We start from the raw sequence: 13,964 nt of genomic DNA on the forward strand, positions 1-13,964 counted from the left end.
GGACAGGTGGAACCAACCAAACTTCAGTGGGGAGGGTACTTACCTATGGAACTCATGCAGGCCTTAAAACCTAAGGATGATTGTTGTGTGACTTGTTTGTGCTTGTTATTTATTTAACATCATAACATCATAACATCATAACATCATGACATCATAACATCAAGACATCATGGCATTGTACTAACCATTTCAAGGACTTTAAACATTGAAAACATTTCATACATTGCATAACAGGTACTCTAAAGGGATCAATGTTCTCACGGTTTTCCTCCAAACAGAAAAATGGACCTCGAACAAGCTGTCAAAGATCTCCAGGCTCAGAATGCTCAATTCCAGGAGATGATCTTGAACTTATCCAAGGGGCAGGAGGAACTGAAGGCTCTCTTGCTCGAGAAAAAGAAAGACAAGAAACCTGTGAGTTACATCAACCCGGGAAGAAGGCTCAAAGGACAGGCTGCAGGAGTCAAGATTAGGATTCCGAAGAATCGAGAAGAGGGGACAGAAAATGATTCGGAAGATGAGAATGCTGACCCTCTCAATCAGGAGGACGACGATGAAGATTATGAAGATGAGCAGTACTCTCCAAAAGAGGATAAGTATAAGTTGTTGGAAGAACGCATGCTAGCTATGGAGGGTCAGAAGGCGCCCGGTCTGGATTTCGAAAGCTTGGGACTGGTCTCTGATGTGGTCATTCCTTGCAAATTCAAGATCCCCACTTTCACTAAGTATGATGGTGCGTCTTGTCCTCAGATGCATTTGAGAGCTTATGTGAGAAAGATTCAGCCGTATACCACTGATAGGAAACTATGGATCCATTTCTTCCAGGAGAGCCTGTCTGGCACACAGTTGGAGTGGTATTATCAGCTCGAGAGCTCTAACATCCGCACCTGGACTGATTTAGCAACAGCTTTCTACAAGCATTACCAGTATAATTCTGAATTAGCGCATACTCGGCTACAGTTGCAGAATACGACTATGGGATCTAAAGAAAGCTTCAAAGAATATGCTCAAAAATGGAGAGATTTGGCTAGCAGAGTCAAACCCCCTATGACTGATCGAGAATTGGTGGACATGTTCATGGGTACACTGACTGGTCCATTCTACAGCCATCTTTTGAGAAGTTCCTCATCGGGTTTCACTGAACTTATATTAACAGGTGAACATGTTGAAAGCGGAATTCGAAGTGGAAAGATACAGGCGGCTACCTCTGATCCTCCGGAGACTCCTAATGTCATCACTGCTCCTCTGCCTAGTCATGACAAGACTGTCAATGCTGTTGAAGATGCTGATAGCAATTGCGACTTGGATAGCTGGATTTTCCCAACAATTGGTGACGAACTCAGTAATTGGAAGGCTGAAGACACTATCCTGATTTCCTTTAGTCACGAGTAATTGTTATTGCTTATTTTAATGTATTAAATTTTGTTAAAGGTTTTGTCATTTTTATAAGCATATTCACATTCAATAAATCAATGGACCTTTTTGCATTCAAATATTGCGCTCTTTATCTTTCCTGTCATCTTTCAAATAAGCTATGTTTTCTTGCGCACACTCACGTAACAATTTACCGATCCATATCCACTCTGGATCCTGTTGGTAATAACTCTGCTACTGTGCATTATGACTTTGAAAATCCGATCTACCAAGCCAAGGATGGAAGTGAGGAAGTTTGTGAAGTACCTGAGAACTTGCCAGACTGTTACTGCAAGAAGGAAAGACCATACAGCCGCAGGAATAATCAATTGAAACTGTGACTCTGGGTACTGAAGTAGACAAGAACATTACTGAGGAAAAATCAAGAGATAATATGGAATGATGAATGTCAAGAAGCTTTTGACAAAATCAAGAAGTATCTCCAAGAACCTCCAATTCTGATGCCACCAGTTGAAGGAAGACCTCTAATCATGTATTTGACCGTGTTAGAAAATTCAATGGGGTGTGTTGGGGCAACATGACGAGTCTGGTTGAAAAGAGCATGCAATATACTACCTTAGCAAAAGGTACCGGCTGTGAAACAAGATACTCACAGCTCGAGAAAGCTTGCTGTGCTTTGGCTTGGGCTGCTCGCCGACTAAGACAGTATATGTTGAATCATACCACTTTATTGATCTCTAAGATGGATCTTATCAAATATACATTTGGAAAACCTGCTCTCTCCAATTTGAACAACAAGATGATTACTGAACTCTGCACGCAGTTCAAAATAAAACACCATAACTCTTCTCCGTACCGGCTGAAGATGAACGGCGCCGTGGAGGCTGCTAATAAGAACATTAAGAAGATTCTACAGAAGATGACAGTAACATACAAAGACTGGCATGAAATATTACCATTTGCTCTTCATGGTTATCGCACTTCAGTACGCACTTCGACAGGGGCAACTCCCTTCTCTTTAGTCTATGGAATGGAAGCCGTTTTACCAGTAGAAGTTCAGATTCCCTCTCTAAGAATCATGAAAGAGGCAAGCTTAGACGAGGATGAATGGATTCAGACTCGACTCGATCAGATAAATTTGATTGATAAAAAGAGACTTGCGGCTGTTTGTCACGGGCAGATATATCAGAAGCGCATGACCCAGGCATTCAACAAAAAGGCCAAGAGGCAGGTGTATCAAATCGGCGACTTGGTGATCAAGCGTATCATTCTACCACAAGGTGACTCTAGAGGCAAATGGACCCCCACATACGAAGGGCCATTTGTAGTTAAGAAGGTATTCTCTGGTGGAGCCATGATACTTGCTACGATGGACGGCGAAGACTTCCCACATCCCGTGAACGCAGACATAGTCAAAAAATACTACGCATAAAAGAGACCCGCTAGGTCGACGTACCTAGGCAAAAGTAAGGGTATCCCGACGAACCAAAAGGGTTCAGGCAAAAATTAGGGATAAACATATAAAATGTACACCCGGCAAGTCGAAAACTTGAAAAGGCGGCTTGGGCAAAAAAGGGTATCCTGGTGGACTGAAAACCTGAAAAGGCGGTCCAGGCAAAAATTAGGGATTAAAAGCGTATGACTATGTCCCGTTCTCAGACAGCTTTATCCAAGTTCAAGGGACTGAACAAGCCAATCAATTCTATCCGACAGCAGGAGATGAGACGCTTGAAGACATAATGACAGTAGTAGAATTAAAATCAACAGGGCTTTTCCTTCATAGCTTTTCTTTATGTTCACGACAATTTCCTCTTACTAGGATTTCTGTCTCCATGTATACAAATTGCCTGTTTATAGGCCCTCTTTCAAAATCAATATAATTTTATTTCCAAAAAGACGCTTTTGTTTTACTTTTTCTGTTTTGTTTGCATAAACATCCATTGATTTAATTTGAATTGATATGTGCATTTGAATATGATCGATGTGTACCAAAAATGCATGCATAAAATAGAAATAGCAATCACTACGAGACTTCAGGATCGAGGAGAAGGTCTAACCATGCTTTCCAATGAATTCGTTGCTAATTCTATTCCCCAGCATAAACCAGCTATTCCCCAGAAGAGGTTGGCATCACCAGACAGACTGGTCATCTCTTCCATCCCCAGCCGGGCTCTGTTGAGTGTTTCCATCATCAGACAGAAATCAAGTACCCCCAGCTAAGAAAAGGTCATCAATACAAGTATCTCCAACCAGAAGATGGGGATTTATTTTCCCCAGGGAGTCGCCAGGAAAAACTTTTCAGATGCATAATTCATTCATTACATCATTTCACAACATACGCATGCATACATTGTTCGCATTCATTTTCATAAGCATAAAACATCTCATGCATCATGACATGGCATGAAGCTAACTTTATTTTTCAGGTTAATTATCCTCCTGATACGGTCAAAACAAAGGTCCGTTCAGACGGACATCTTTATCAATTACATTCAAGATTCGACTATATCTCAGATATTCGTTGCAAATACAACATATACGAATACTATCAGATATAGCCCGGCGTACGGTTCATTCTGACTCAACTCAACATATGACTTCTTCAACTCAGATACGATATAACGTACGATCCATTCTGACCTTCAACTACTCCAATACGGTCTAATGTACGACCCAGTTGGAACTTCATTCCTCAGATACTACCTAGCGTACGGTACATTCCGGGGTGTAGTCTAGCGTACGACTACTTTCTTCTTCAGATACAGCCTAACGTACGGCTCATCCTCCAACTGCTCCAATACGGTCTAGCGTACGACCCATTTGGATGTTCATCCCCTCAGATGCTACCTAGCGTACGGTACATTCTGAAGTGTAGTCTAGCGTATGACTACCCCTTTCGTCATCAGAAACAGCCTAACGGACGGCTCATTCTGCAACTCCAATACGGTCTAACGTACGACCCATTTGGATCTTCAACTCAGATACGATCTAGCGTATGATCCATTCTGATTCTACCTTCGTCAGATACAGCCTAACGTACGGCTCATTTTGCAACTCAGATACGATCTAACGTACGATCCATTCTGGCCTTCAAATCCTCAAATACTGCCTAACGTACGGTACATTCCGGGATGTAGTCTAGCGTACGACTACTTTCTTCTTCAGATACAGCCTAACGTACGGTTCATCCTGCAACTCCAATACGGTCTAATGTACGACCAATTTGGATCTTCAACTCAGATACGATCTAGCGTACGATCCATTCTGATCGTTCATCCCCAGCGAAGTCATCCGCCTAATTCAGATACGGTCTAGTGTATGATCCATTCTGATCTCTTATCCCCAGCAACGTATAACACACCCTGACTCCCCGGCGAAGTCGACAATGGAGGACTCGCGATACGGTCTAGCGAATGACCCGGTATGACACCCATGTCTTCAGATATCGTCCAACGTACGACACAATCTGAAGCTCTCATCATCAAACTTCCTGGATGGCATCTTTAAGCCCATCTCCATCAAGACTAATTGACAAGTGCAAATTTTTGGGGCATTCTAGTCTTCAATAATCTTCCACCTCCAGACCACGAATGGCATACATGTCATCCTAACTCTCTCGGTTCAAGAATATTGAACAGGGGCAACTGTCATACCCCAAAATTTGCCCGTTAATCTTACAAAACATTTTTCGAAGCACTCCAACTCATTTTTCAAGGGATTGACCTTAAAAGAACAAAGGCCCAGCTCACGAGTGGCCCAATCCAGAAAATGGCCCAAACTGGCCTGCTCGCTAGGCGAGCAACTCCTTCGCCTAGCGAAGCTTGCGATATATCAGAATTTTTGGGCTTCATTCTGAGCCCATTAGGTCACCACAATCACTATAAATACCGACACTTCAGTCACGAAAAGGGAGACGAAAGCGGACAGAAACCCTGGCATAGAAACCCTGGAGACTAACTCAGAGAATTCCGAGTAAAGAAACCCTGAAGGCCGCTCATCTGCACCGAAGTTACCTCCGCCCAACTCCATCCGATACCAAGAGTGGTCAGTCCCTTCAACATCGCAGCTCAGTTGCAAACAGGTTTGCGCATCACTACTGTTTTATGCTTTTAATCGGTAATCTCTACATACATAAGGCATCATGATTAAATTTTCGGATATGTAATTTGATTTCACATGCGAATTTAAGTATGCCTGAATATCCTGAATGTTTGTCCATGCTATTCCTGTAATTAAATGCCATAAAGTTCAGGGTTCTGGAGATCATGCTGCTATCAAACTCAAAACCCGTAGCCGCTCGCTAGCACATCGCTAAGCGAGCACTCGCTAAGCCTTCGCTAGGCGAAGCAGGAGCGAACGGGACAGTGGCTGTTTTGTTTCTTTTCTGTTCTGCCTTATGTTTATCTAATCAAGATTTATTATAATTCTGCATTATTTGGCCTGACTTTATGACTGTTGTGTTTATTTTGTGGTGCAATTTTCAATTGTACTTTATCTCGATGTTCTAACCCGTGTGCTGAATTGTGTAAAGGCTTACATATTCCTGAGGAAACGACCGGCTAGGTATTCCACTTTATGTGTGGGATAGCCTTATGGAGATGGATTCTGAATTACTTAATTTTAATGTGGAGATTCATCCTAATTGCCTAATTAATTTTAATGTGGAGATTCATCCTAATTACTTAATTAATTTTAATGTGGAAATTCATCTTAAATACTTAATTGCAAAATATTGCCGTTGAATATGTGATCTTGGACCTCTCTTTGTTACCTTACGGTATTACGGTCATGTCCCGCGAATGTGGAGATATCCTTAGCCAAGACCCTTCGATTAAATCATCATGTCCCTCTAAAATAAATCATAGCCCCTCGGATGTTGCCTTCGAATATATGATTTTGTCCCTCGATGACCCTTCGGTGTAGCCTACGGTTAAATGATGATAGTCCCTTCGAATGCTAAGGTATCCTTACAACCGTTGCTTTCAATGACCAATCGATGACCCTACGATGACCCTTTTACATCCAAAGGATAAAACTACTTATTTCTCAATAATAAGGACGGTTTTACCCTCACAAGGATAGGAAATGCCCATCAAGACCTTGGGTAGGTATAACTCTTAATTGCTTACTCACCAATCGAAATACTTTTCACACCTCACACCTTTTCAAAACATCTTTTAGAAAATCACCACTTAGTATACATTCATGCTAGAATCATTACCGAGTTATATTTTTCTAAACAACTTTCAAAACTGAACGAGATAACCACTTTGTATACATTCATACAAGAATCATTACAAAGTTAAATTCTCTTTTCAAAACATTTTCTAAACAATTCACAACCACTTTTTCCAGACAAACATAAGTGATCCAGCAATTAAGAGCCCATGGATAACCATGGATACAAAGGGTGCTAACACCTTCCCTTTGTATAATGTACCTCCCGAACCCAAAATCCAATTAAGGTCTTTCCTGTTATTTTCCACCTTTCCTTATTGGATAAAAGAAAAGTCGGTGGCGACTCTTGCTAACCGCGACATTTGCTTTCCAGAGCAAAAACACATAAAGTCAGTTCACCGTATGACAGATTGTTGCAGTAGCAGGGCCAGACTTATTGCATCATGGACTCTTCAATAGTTAAACCATGCATTTCCTTTGGGCTTGGTGTGTTGTTTTTGGTTAGAGCCGTGAGTGATAAGTAAAGGACAATGTTGTGCTGTTAGAGAACTCTTTGGAAATTGATTTAGGACAGACCAAGGCAAATGGTTAATGATTCCAAAATGTCAAAATGACATGGTGTGCACCATGTGAATTACTTGTAATGGAAGCAATAAAGAGAAAGCACCACTAAGCATGAAGATTGAATGACATATCAAAGAAAAAGGTTAGGCTAAGTTTGGATGATAAAGGGCAAATGAGAGTTGACTTTGGTCAAAGTTAACCAAAAAGTCAACTATTGACCAAAGTCAACAAATGGTCAAAATTCAATTTTCTTTGTAATTTCTTTATAAATGGACATTGAATCAATGGTTATGTGTAATTTAAAGGTTTTTAGATTTTGGGTTGACTTTGGTCAAAGTTGACCAAAAAGTCAAGTGTTGACCAAAGTCAACAAATGGTCAAAATTGTCAAGACTTGTAACTTTTCATGTAAAATCAAACGTGATGGTTTAGAATGATATGAAATGGATTGAAATCGATTGACAAATGGTTTGAAATTGGTTTTACAGTTGGTTTATTTTTTGACTTGAATGCTTGACTTTGAAAAGAACATGACTTGACTGGTAACATGTTAACAAGGCCATGAACCGAGGGCATAAGATTATGGTTTGAATGAGATATCCATGAATCAAAGGGCATGACTTGCAATTGGCTTGTGACACAAGAAGTTTGGTTTTTTGGGTGACTAAGGCCATAGGTGTACCAACAATCAACTGAACAACAACATGACTTTGAGACTAAGACCAATGACCATATGAGACCAAAGTAGGGTTAGACCAAGCACATTAATAATAGGTGAAGATTGGGGGTCATGGATGTACAGTCAGACCATCAAGTCCATCTAATTCACCATCTCCCTGATTAGGGTTTCCTTGAGGCTTACCCTTCAAGCAAGTCTCTTGAATCAAGCCATATGCTCCAACCATCAGTCTTGTAGTGTGTGAACCTGCATTAGGGTTTTGAAGACCAAGACAAGGCCTATGGAAGCTCCATGAGATCATGCCTTAAGGAATTAGGGTTTTGAGGGCCCTAGAGGATTTCCTAAGACAAGCCTTTGTTGAATTCAAGCCTCTACCACCACAATTAGGGTTTCACATCCCCATGCTTGATGATATAGTCAGACCATGCTTTTGAGCCTTGATATCCACACAAGTCCTAGCTTCACAAGCCCAAGTTTTTGAATCCATGATGAATGATGCACGAGGATGAATTATGAATGTATGCAAGTGATCTCCTGATCAAGTGGTTTGTATGAATAATTAGGAAAAGAGGAGGGCAAATTTTAGGGTACAACAGTTATCAAGATCTTTGGGATCTTGTGAAGGAAGGAGTAGCAATGCTTGCAAAAGACTGCGACATATATTCTGAACAGATGTCCGACGAAGAAACTAGAAGGAATCATGCCATAAGAATGTCGGTCTGGTGTCAAGCCTAGCTTGAGTCATCTAAAGATGTTTTGATATATAACACATAGATATGTGCTAGATCAGTTGAGAAGAAAACTTGATGACAAGTCGAATCAGATGATCCAGATAGGATGTCATTCGAGTGGAGGATACAAGTTGTTCGACCTAGTGAATAAGCAAGTGGTGATCAGCAGGGACGTGATCATAGATGAGCTTAAGGAGTGGGATTGGACTAAGAATGTTAAGAAGGATTCAGTGAGAATTTTTTGTGATGAACTAACTAGTGAAGTCGAAAGAGAAGTTCGACAGGAAGAAGTCAAAGGTAAAGCAGGCCCAAGCAGACCTCAAAGAACAAGATGCATGTTTGCAAGGTTGCAAGAATGTGTGATTACATCAGATGATATGGTCAATGAAGAAGGTGAGTTGGTACATTATGCTTTCTACGCAGATGTCGAACCAGTCAATGCAGCTGAGGCATTGAAATATTCAAAATGGATGAAAGCAATGGACGAAGAACTGAAGCTAATCGAAGTCAATAACAGTTGGTCACTTATGGAATTGCTCCAAGACAAGAAGGAAATCGATGTGAAGTGGGTATACAAGGTGAAGTTGAATCCCAAAGGAGAAGTGACTCGACATAAGGCGAGACTTCTGGCGAAAGGATTTCTTAAGAAAGAAGGAATCGACTTTGATGAAGTTTTTACACCTATTGCTAGGATCAAAACAACCAGGTTGGTTCTTGGTCTAGCAAACATGAACAACTGGAGGATGTGTCATATGGACGTGAAATGTGCATTCCTGAATAAACCCTTAGAAGAAGAAGTTTATGTTGCACAACCAGTTGGGTTTGTGAAACTAGGCGAAGAAAGAAAGGTGTACAGGCTGCATAAAGCCCTGTACGAACTTAAACAAGCTCCAAGAGCTTGGAACAAAAGGATATATGACTTTCTAAGAGAGAAGTAATTTGTGAAGTGCAAATCTGAACATGGAGTATATGTAAGAAGAAGTAAAAGTGAATTGCTTATACTATGTCTCTATGTCAATGACACGTTAATAACAGGTAGATGCAAGAAGGAGATCGAAGACTTCAAAGGTGATCTTAACAAGGAATTCGAAATGTCATATATGGGTGACATTTCATAATTCCTTAGCATCAAATTATAGAAGAGTGGTAAAGGTTTTATAATGCACCAAAGAAGGTATGCATGCGAAATACTCAAGAGATTTGAGATGCAAGATTGCAACCTAACTTCGACTCCAGCTGAGCCTAGATTACAACTGTCGAAAGATTCAGATGAAGATGGTGTCGACCCAACCCAATATAGAATACTTATTGGGTCACTTCGATACCTTTGTCATACAAGACCTGACTTAGCATACAATGTATGTATGGTGAGTAGGTTCATGCAAAAGCCAAAGGTATCATATCTAGCAACGGCGAAAAGGATACTAAGGTATCTGAAAGGAACTCTCGACTATGGCATTTTGTTTCCTGTAGCTGATGAAGGAAAAAAATGCAAATTAGTGGGATACACCGACTCAAGTTAGTGTAGTGATGCTGAGGATCGAAAATCCAGAGTTGGCTATGTGTTTATGCTATATGGTGCACCAGTTGCTTGGAGTTCGAGAAAGGATCCAATAGTGGCATTATCATTGTGCGAAGCAGAATACATAGTTGCTTCTCTTTGTGCATGTCAAGCAACATGGATGTTAAACCCGGTCGAAGAGATAACAACGAAGAGTCATTGAGCAATTACCATGAAGATCGACAACATGTCAGTTATCAATCTGACGAAGAATCCAATAGCACATGATCGAATCAAGCACATCGAGATGAGGTTCCATTATCTTCGAGAGCAGGTAGCAGATGGGAATATGGATACAAAACACTACAAAAATGAGAATTAAATTACAGACATCATGACGAAGGGAGTGCAGGTTAAAGTGTTCAGAAGACTAAGAGCTATGATGAATATAGATAGCTTAGACACAATGAATTAGGTGGTGTGTTGAATTGTAATTCCTTGTGTCGAAGCAGGTTGCTCGAAAGAAGCAAGGAAGTGTCAAATCATATAGTGTATTGAGTTGTGTTAGTGTGTCGAAGTGTCGAAGCATGTTGCTTCACACAGGATTTCGACTTAGGCCTATTTTAGTAAGGTTTGCTATTTTGGACTTTTATAGTTTTAGGCTTTGGCTTGAGGTCCAAGTTAATCTAAATCTATAAATAGAGAGAGTAACCCTTATTTTTGTAATGATGTGAATAGAGTATTCATAACATTGTAATTCATAGTATTTTGCAGTTGCGAAGTGAATAAGAAGTTTTCCACAGTTTGTGGACAGAGAGAAAACTCTGCAGAATTTAATTCTTCTTCTCCTTCATCGTTTTTTACTTTATTTTTTTTCTCCATTGTTCTTCTTTTTTCACTGTTACTGTGTGGGTAATAAAAATCTTGTTAATCAAGATTGATTGAAATTCTCTATAGATTTTGGTGGATTTTCAACAATAAATTCCATCACAAAGGTTTGTTCTGCCATCTTACATTTTTTTTATCGGTTCAATTTTTCTTTCTCTTCTTTTTTATCCAACTTCCCTCTTTTTTCATTTAATTTCTAACTTGATAATGTCTCTCCTCAGTTCCCCAACATGAAGAACAACCTCAAGAACACTGATACATACAACACTCACATCCTCTCTACTCATTCATCTTTCTTCAACACTATCTAAAGTATTATCTTCTCTCAACCTGGTTTCTTCTTTAGATTTTAACTATGGAGCAATAATTCATGTGAATATTTTTTCATTATCACAAAATATATTTTTTCACCATTTCCATCTTTTTGAATACCACAACATATATCTTTTCAATGCAAATAAGAAAACTTTGAAACAATGTTGCTTTTTGTTACTCTTTTCGAACTAAAAAAATGTTACTTCATAAATATCTAAATATCATGATTCTGGTTTCGAAGTCATATGGCATATTCGAGTGTTATGTGTGAAAGCTACAAACTTTTTGCACATCTTTGATTTCTTTGATGTTTGAACAATATTTTCTGCTAACCCAAAGATTTATTTAAATTTGGACCTTTTTATGATTTCTTGTCCATCCTTTTATCGACCTGTTGATGTTTGAACATTGTATGTTTGCTATCATTGTTGACATGTTTTGTTTAAATGATAAAGATGATGTGGTATCTCTTCAAATATGTGTAATATTGTACTAATGATTTTTCTTTTCTTTTCTTACTATATATTTCCATGCTTAAAAGTTGATTATTTTTTAAGATAGATGTAACTTATTTGCCTTTTGTGACTTTTTAGATCACCACTACACCATGTCAAAATCACCTATTATGATTGCTGATTTGAAGGAAGGTAACAATGTTTGAAAGATCGTCATTCGTGTGGTTGATCTATGGACTGTTAAGGAGCGGAATGGACAACAATACTTTGAAGGGGTTATCCAAGATAATAAGGTATTCATTCTTGTTGTCACAATGTTCTGTAGATATCAATGCACTTAAAACTCATGCTAACTATTTATTTCATTTATAGGGCAACAAAATCCATGTCGTTACCCGGAATCAAGATTTTGATACGTGGAAATAAAGCTTACAAGAATATCAAATATATATGGTTTATAATGGTGACCCTTTACTCATTGAACTACCTTTGAAGATCCATGACAACCCCTTGAAGCTATTTCTTAATGGTGGAACCACTATTACTATGGTAGACATGCCGAAAATACTAGAGCACAAATTCAATTTCAAACTCATTATCGATTTCTTACACGGGGATTTCCATGTTAATCGATTATACAATAAGTGAATCAACATTTTTATGATTTCCAATCCTGGGAGATTTATCAATTTCAATGACTTTACCATACATTTTCCTCTCATGCAGATGCTATTCATGTACTCCACCAAATAGTGAAGACTCAATTTAGTAAAAGAGTAATTTTTTTTAGCTTACTCAAAATGATAGTTTTTAAATTGAATATAATCTAATAATTAATTAGGTAAAAATGTTAATTAATTATTAGATTAGATTCAATTTAAAGTCTATGATTTGGAGTAAGCTATAACAATTTACTCTTTGAGCAAGTTGATCCCCACTTTTATATATATATATATATATATATATATATATATATATATATATATATATATATATATATATATATATATATATATATATATATATATATATATATATATATATATATATATATATATATTGAATAATCCTAGTTTAAATAAATGCGGAAGTAAATGCGAAAGTAAAAATGGATGTATTTAAATACATTATTTTATTGAAAACACTTACAAGAGGTGATTACACGAGTTGATGACAAACTTAGGGTTTCTATATTGAATCTCTCAATTTTTGAATTCCCTTCACCACAAACTGCATTCTCTTATATAAAGAAGAAAAGCATATGAATTTCAAATAAAATTCAAACCACCCTAAAACTATACAAACAAGTGGCCGACAAGGCCTAATAATGAAATACATAATCAAATATAATATGACCCACGTACCCTTTAATAAATAGAACAAGCCAAAAAAATAACATGACGGTATGGTCTAATAAAGGTCAACCTTATCTTCAGAAAAGTATTATGATCTTATCTTCTTCAGAAAAGTAATTTGATCTTATCTTCAAACAATATCCTTATCCTTCGAGATCTGTAATTCCATAACAGTCATCTTCATTGTCATTCAAGTGGTCAAATATGCTGGAAATACTATCACTTTCTGACAAAGCAGACATAACATCTTTCAATTTATTTAAAAATTCATTATGACTGGTTGCAGCTGATAAAGTGGCAGCAACTTAGATCGATCCATAAGAAATGCAGTATCTTATGAACTAATATTGATATTTTTGCAAAGGTTGGGATGTGATTTACACCAGGATTCCAACTTTTTTGTTGTTAATATGTTTGTATTAAACTTAATCCACCATTTAATAGAAAATTTCTTAATTAATTAAGAAGCTGAACAATATTTCCATAACTGCTCAGACGAAAAGGTCCAGGAGGTAATCAAAGTAATCTTAAAAACTGCATAAAAAGATAATAAAGCCTTGTGCGAAGGACAAATAGTAGCCGAGGTAAAGTCATTGAAGGCTTTAGAAGTATAATTGGGGAAATATCCAAATTGAGTCCAATAAGTTGAAACCATTGGATAAACGAATAGGGAAAGTTTAATGAAATATCTTTATTAAACCAAATAAACCAAGTATGGTTAAATGGTTCAATTGCTAAGAAATTGGATCATGCGTCCATGTAATCCAAACAATTTTATGTTTGAGAAGAGTAAGATCTTGAGAAGGATTTTCCTTCTGTTGGGGGTTATTTCCAATATGATGGAGATAAAACCTTAATAATTTTGAATTTGGAGAACTTAATTTTTCATTTATCATTCTCATCATATTTACGAGTAAGAGAAATA

The sequence above is a fragment of the Lathyrus oleraceus genome, chromosome 6 (assembly GCF_024323335.1).
Source record: "Lathyrus oleraceus cultivar Zhongwan6 chromosome 6, CAAS_Psat_ZW6_1.0, whole genome shotgun sequence".
NCBI lineage: Eukaryota > Viridiplantae > Streptophyta > Magnoliopsida > Fabales > Fabaceae > Lathyrus > Lathyrus oleraceus.